This window comes from Saimiri boliviensis, chromosome 5 (assembly GCF_048565385.1).
Source record: "Saimiri boliviensis isolate mSaiBol1 chromosome 5, mSaiBol1.pri, whole genome shotgun sequence".
Lineage (NCBI taxonomy): Eukaryota > Metazoa > Chordata > Mammalia > Primates > Cebidae > Saimiri > Saimiri boliviensis.
In genome coordinates, this window is record NC_133453.1 from 59,154,944 (window position 1) to 59,161,671 (window position 6,728).

At 37.2% G+C, this 6,728-nt stretch overlaps 1 pseudogene; it reads left to right on the forward strand.

Annotated features, from left to right (window-relative positions):
• Positions 1–1,553: 1,553 nt before the first annotated feature.
• On the forward strand, positions 1,554–2,106 carry LOC120364320 (large ribosomal subunit protein uL23 pseudogene; annotated as a pseudogene).
• The last annotated feature ends 4,622 nt before the right edge of the window (positions 2,107–6,728 follow it).

Below are 6,728 nucleotides of genomic sequence, written 5' to 3' on the forward strand. Positions count from 1 at the left end.
ACTGGTACCAAAACAGAGATATAGACCAATGGAACAGAACAGAGGCTTCAGAGGAAACCCAACATATCTACAACCATCCGATCTTTGACAAACCTGACAAAAACAAGCAATGAGGAAAGGATTCCCTGTTTAATAAATGGTGTTGGGAAAACTGGCCAGCCATGTGCAGAAAGCAGAAACTGGACCCCTTCCTGACACCTTACACTAAAATTAACTCCAGATGGATTAAAGACTTAAACATAAGACCTAACACCATAAAAACTCTAGAAGAAAATCTAGGCAAAACCATTCAGGACATAGGTGTAAGCAAGGACTTCATGACCAAAACGCCAAAAGCATTGGCAACAAAAGCCAAAATAGACTAATGGGACCTAATCAAACTCCACAGCCTCTCCATGGCAAAAGAAACAGTCATTAGAGTGAATCGGCAACCAACAGAATGGGAAAAAATTTTTGCAGTCTACCCATCTGACAAGGGGCTGATATCCAGAATTTACCAAGAACTAAAACAGATCTACAAGAAAAAAACAAACAAGTCCATTCCAAAGTGGGCGAAGGATATGAACAGACACTTTACAAAAGAAGACATACAGGAGGCCAACAAACACATGAAAAAATGCTCATCATCACTGGTCATTAGAGAAATGCAAATCAAAACTACATTGAGATACCATCTCACACCAGTTAGAATGGCGATCCTTAAAAAATCTGGAGACAACAGATGCTGGAGAGGGTGTGGAGAAATAGGAACATTTTTACACTGTTGGTGGGAGTGTAAATTAATTCAACCATTGTGGAAGACAGTGTGGCGATTCCTCAAGGACCTAAAAATAGAAATCCCATTTGACCCAGCAATCCCATTACTGGGTATATATCCAAAGGATTATAAATCATTCTACTATAAGGACACATGCACACGAATGTTCATTGCAGCACTGTTTACAATAGCAAAGACCTGAAACCAACCCAAATGCCCATCAATGATAGACTGGACAGGGAAAATGTGGTACATATACACCATGGAATATTATGCAGCCATCAAAAACGATGAGTTCATGTCCTTTGTAGGGACATGGGTGAACCTGGAAACCATCATTCTCAGCAAACTGACACAAGAACAGAAAATCAAACACCACATGTTCTCACTCATAGGCGGGTGTTGAACAATGAGAACACATGGACACAGGGAGGGGAGCACTACACACTGGGGTCAGTTGGGGGGAAGTGAGGGAGGGACGGGGGATGGGAGGTGGGGAGAGATAGGCTGGGGAGTAATGACAGATATAGCTGAGGGGAAGGAAGGCAGCAAATCACACTGCCATGTGTGTACCTATGCAACAATCCTGCATGTTCTTCACATGTACCCCAAAACCTAAAATGCATTAAAAAATAAAAATAAATAAAAATAAAAATTAAAATTAAAAAAAGAAAAATATCTATACAGAACTGTAAACAGAGGAGGGCCATCCCCAGGAAGTTGTCAACTGCAGTAGCCGTTTTACTCAGTTATCATCCATGTAGGTCAAGGTTTAGAAATGGAATGAATAGGCAAGATGGCGCCGAAAGCGAAGAAGGAAGCTCCTGCCCCGCCTAAAGCCGAAGCCAAAGCGAAGGCTTTAAAGGCCAAGAAAGCAGTGTTGAAAGGTGTCCACAGCCACAAAAAAAAGAAGATCCGCACGTCACCCACCTTCCGGCGGCCCAAGACACTGCGACTCCGGAGGCAGCCCAAATATCCTCGGAAGAGCGCCCCCAGGAGAAACAAACTGGACCACCATGCTATCATCAAGTTTCCGCTGACCACTGAGTCTGCCATGAAGAAGATAGAAGACAACAACACACTTGTGTTCATTGTGGATGTTAAAGCCAACAAGCACCAGATCAAACAGGCTGTGAAGAAGCTCTATGACATTGATGTGGCCAAGGTCAACACCCTGATTCGGCCTGATGGAGAGAAGAAGGCATATGTTCGACTGGCTCCTGATTACGATGCTTTGGATGTTGCCAACAAAATTGGGATCATCTAAATGGAGTCCAGCTGGCTAATTCTAAATATATGTATATCTTTTCAACATTAAAAAAAAAAAAAAAAAAAAAAAAAAAAAGAAATGGAATGAATAAAGGGAGTGTACCTTTTTTCAAAGAGAGTAGAACTATGCAAACAACTTCCAACAAATTACCATAATTTTTTTCTTCTTAGAACTGCAATTGATAAAGAATCTGTACTAAAAGAGGAGACACGAAGCAGATACAGAAAGATGGTTAGGGAATTTCTTCCTTTATTATCAGAAGCCCTGATAACAGAGTTGATCATACTGAAGCAGACAGGAATGGGATCCAGCAGGCAATGAAAGCAGATGTCACCGTGAGCTCATCACAGATCTAAGCATTTCCCAGGTGGCTAAAGATTTCACTGTATCATGATGAGAAGGGATGGGTCAATCAATTAATACTAGAACAACCCTTTTTAGTTTTTGAAACTTATTGCATTATGTTCACCCCTTAAGTAAACAGTATATAGTTCTCAATGCTTAGTGTTTGGTTTATTCATTCTCAGTAAGCCTTTTTAGTGTCTTTATAGAGGTCAAACTCAAAGTTTGAGGGTTCCAAATTATCTGTAACAATATACAAAGGAGTTAAAGTGTCATCATATTAACAATGTTTAGAACAGCTAAAGTATTTTTGACAACACTAGTTACTGTTAAAGAGAAATATTTGAACTGGATGGAACTCCAAGTGGTACTAAAAGTGAACAAAGTAGATAACTTAAGCTTGGAAATAAAATCTCATTTTAGTGTTGCAAGTTATGGAAGTGACTACTGAGCTTTGTGATGCAATGCCAGTTCAAGTAGGAGGAGGCAGCTGCTCAGCCAAATGTAAACTAAGCTGCCAGTTGTTCAAGGGGGTGGCTCTAGACCACCTGCCCCTTACTAGGTAACAAAACACAAGCCTCCTCTTGATATAACTGAGAGTATAGTACTCAATTGGTATCAAAAGGTATATGTATTTTCCTCCTTGACATGAGGGCAATTTTATAAACAAATTTTGGTCAAATAATCAAATTTTGATCAAATGGATTTTTTTTTGTGTCAGGAAACATGACTTATAGTAGTTAACGAGTTATCACACATACAATTAAACACATATTTTTAAAGAATCTTTTTAGAGGAAGAAACTGTCTTGCAGCACATTTGTAGAAGTATTTGAACCATACATGATCAGATACATGAACTGTATATGATAAAGCAAAGAGAAAAGATTGTGTACTGTTTACATACTGAAAAATCAAAATATGAGACCGTAACTTGTCTCAGGGTAAGAGCAGTTTCTTATAATTTGAGCCTATGTGAAGGCCTTGCATTTGGACAATTAGATCATAAGATAATTTTTCCAATGAGAAAGCAATTCTTCTATGACAGATAGCGTTTTATTTACTAGAGCTGTCAGAATTAAAAAACTAAACTTTGGTAATAGTTGATGTGGCACTTTATAAATAAATCAATTGAAAATGAATTACTCATGATTTGTGACCAAAATAAAATAACCATGATAAATCCATCAAAAACCTGTCTTGAAATGGGAGAAAATGTGAAGGGCAAAATACTGGCATCAGATTAAGCAGAAAGCAAAGCTTTGATTCTGGAAAAAGGAAACTTGACTTACATGAAATACTGTTAACTCTAGAGATGCCTGAAGTTAGGCATGTCGAATGTTTTGGACCATTAAACATAAAATACCTTTTAAGTATATTTATTTTTTAATGTCTAATTGTTTGACTTTACATACTTAGGACATGGTGTCATAATTTATTAAATAAATACCTTTAAATGTCTTTTGATTCTAAGATAATTCAAAAACATATTTTGCTTTCTAATTAAAACACTCTGGAAAGAATATTTTGCTAAACATTGAATTTATAATGCTTAAGGATTCTAAAGGTTGAAGAATAAATTTCCTAGTTCCCAGTTGAATATTGATGAAAAGTCCTTGCTATTTTGAACTAGTGTGAATATACGTTTTCTTATTGTTCAGTTATACATATATAGATGCAGCATTGGGGGAAAAAAGACCCAAAGGAACATGTCAATTCATAAATTTTGAATTAGCTGATTTTATTTTTGAGCAAAGCAAATACCCTGAATGCATGTAAGTAACCAGCAAGTGGCTACATACAGTGGATTATCTCTCTGTTTATATGGAATTAAAGCTATAGTTGTTATAATCCTACTTTTAATAAAGTCAGTAGACACTGGATTTGCATCAATAGTTAATTTCACATTCTTTTCTTTCATAATTCTCTATCAGGCTTACTCTGAGATTTTGTTCTTTGCAATTTTTTATCAGTACCTCCTAAGGCTGCCCCTGACAGTGTATTCAGTACCTGTAAGTAGTCACGTCCATCAACATTCTTTAACGAGATTAGAGTAAGTACAGTTTTCCCACTGTAGACAATCACCAATATTTTAACTACCAGCTCAAATATCTGAATCCAGTAGATTTATTCCTGCATCCTTCCTAGCATGCTATATAATGCCAGCCACATATTAGACTCTCAGTAGCTACAGGCTAACATGCAATAAATGTCTCTCATTAACAATGAGTTCAACTTGGGAGAGTCAAGAACTTCTATCTCTCTTTTTAAAATCTTTATTTTAGGTTTAGAAGTACATATGAACTTTTGTAACACAGATAAACAAATGGCACAGGGGTTTGTTGTACATATTATTACATCACCCAGGTATTAAGCTCAGTACTCAGTAGTTATCTTTCCTGCTCCTCTCCCTACTCCCACCCTCCCACCAACAGACCCCAGGGTCTGTTGTTTCCTTCTTTGTGTTCACAAGGTCTTCTCATTTAGCTCCCACTTCTACGTGAGAACAGAGCATCTGCTTTTCTGTTCCTATGTTAAGAACTTCCCTTTCGGCTGACTTTAGAGTTTCTCCTCTTATTCTCTTCCATTTAAATGTTGCAGAGCGCATGATGTAAGCTGACCTGATGGCGTTCTCTTCTCGCTTCTTAGCTCACTCAGGTGTTGGTAGTTACTGGAAGCACTTACAGTTGTTTCCTGGGTGAAACAGAAAAGTTAGGGGAAGAAGGGGTGGAAACCTTTGCACTGCTGATGGCTTACAATCCTCTTTACTCTCCTTTATTTCCCCTATTTTGTTACATTCTTACTTTTAGGACTTTGGTGGAGCAGCTCCCATAGATATCCATCAGGGACAGTGGAATTTCACACTCCTGCTGCAAATGGCTGTTGTAAAAAAGACATGCCCACCCACGCATTTAAGGGTAGAACTCTGAATGCATTTTCCAAGATGAATTTTATTCCATTTTATCATTAGCTTATACAAGCACTGTTTGTAGTATGTTGTCAGGAGCACTACGGAGAAAATGAAAAATTGTAGTCCATCTCTGGAACTTATCTACTATCTCAAAAAGTGTTTTTAATTTGTAATTTTATAAAATATTAAAAAGCTTCTAAATCTCCCCAAATTGACAAATAAAACTCTTTAATTTGATCTGTAAATAAAAGAAGGATTTTAGTGAACGTTCCTGCTTGCTATCTAAATCCCCCCATCAGAACCTAGGCACACATTTTCAGCAGCTAGCACTGTTGGCTGATGGCTCAGAGTGGAATTCTTCCATAGGAATTTCTTTCTTTCAAAGGAAGCTGCCTTAATGTTATGTCCAATGCTACACTTTTGACATCAGACTTCGTCTAGTGACTGGTGAATACAGTTAAAGCCCTGGCCCCTTGTTTTATCTGGAGCAACTCTGAAGGGCTATCTCAGCTCTAGGACTCCTTGTAAGTTATTTGCTACAATTGCTTCTTATTTTAATTTTTTTCTTTGTCCAGTCTTGATCCCTTCACTCTTCTGTGAATGTTGTTTCCATAAACTCTTCCCTCCCAAAGCTCTTTCACACAATTTTCACCTCAAAAGGAACTAACCTAAAACAGAGAAAAGTAATGTATTACTTGGATCAACTTAAAGCTAGTTTAAGTAATTGCTCAAGATTTCTAACATTTCTCCTTCATATTTATTGTGATAATTATATAAGCACTTATATAATTTTAATTTTTATTTAAAAATATGTACATGTGGTTTTAAAAGTCGATTAGTACTGTATTATTTACAAGGAAATAGTAGTGCCTTGTCCCAAGACTCTCAAAGGGCTTATCTTGCAATATCATGAATTTTTAAATCATAGTAATTACTTACTTTCAATTATAACAAATTAAGATTTACATCTCTTCTACTCACTCCTCCATATTTCCCACTATCATTTCCCAACTAGCCAATGTGAAAAATAAATAGTCATTGTTCAGATAACCTTTAGTATACACCATTCTCCTAATAATCTTTACTGCTGAGGCCACAGAGTATATTTTGGTAACATTTTTTTTTCCTTTTTACAGCAATTTTTCTTGAGATAACTTGTGTCCTATAACTTCCAAAATTTGGTTGGTTTGTCACTTTTGTACCTATTTCTAATACATCCCCAAACTTTATGTAAAACGCCTCTTGGCATGGTAAGGCATATCCCATTATCTTTCAGCTATACTCTTCTTCCCCTTAGGAACGTCTGCTATCTGTCTTGGTGCCCCCTGTCTTTCTTTGATCTAAACTGCTTGTTCTCTATACCTGGGGCACCACTGTGATCTCGGGACTTCTCTCCTTAATTGCCCTGACATTTGCTGTTCTCTAGTGTTGATTCTGCATATCTTGGAT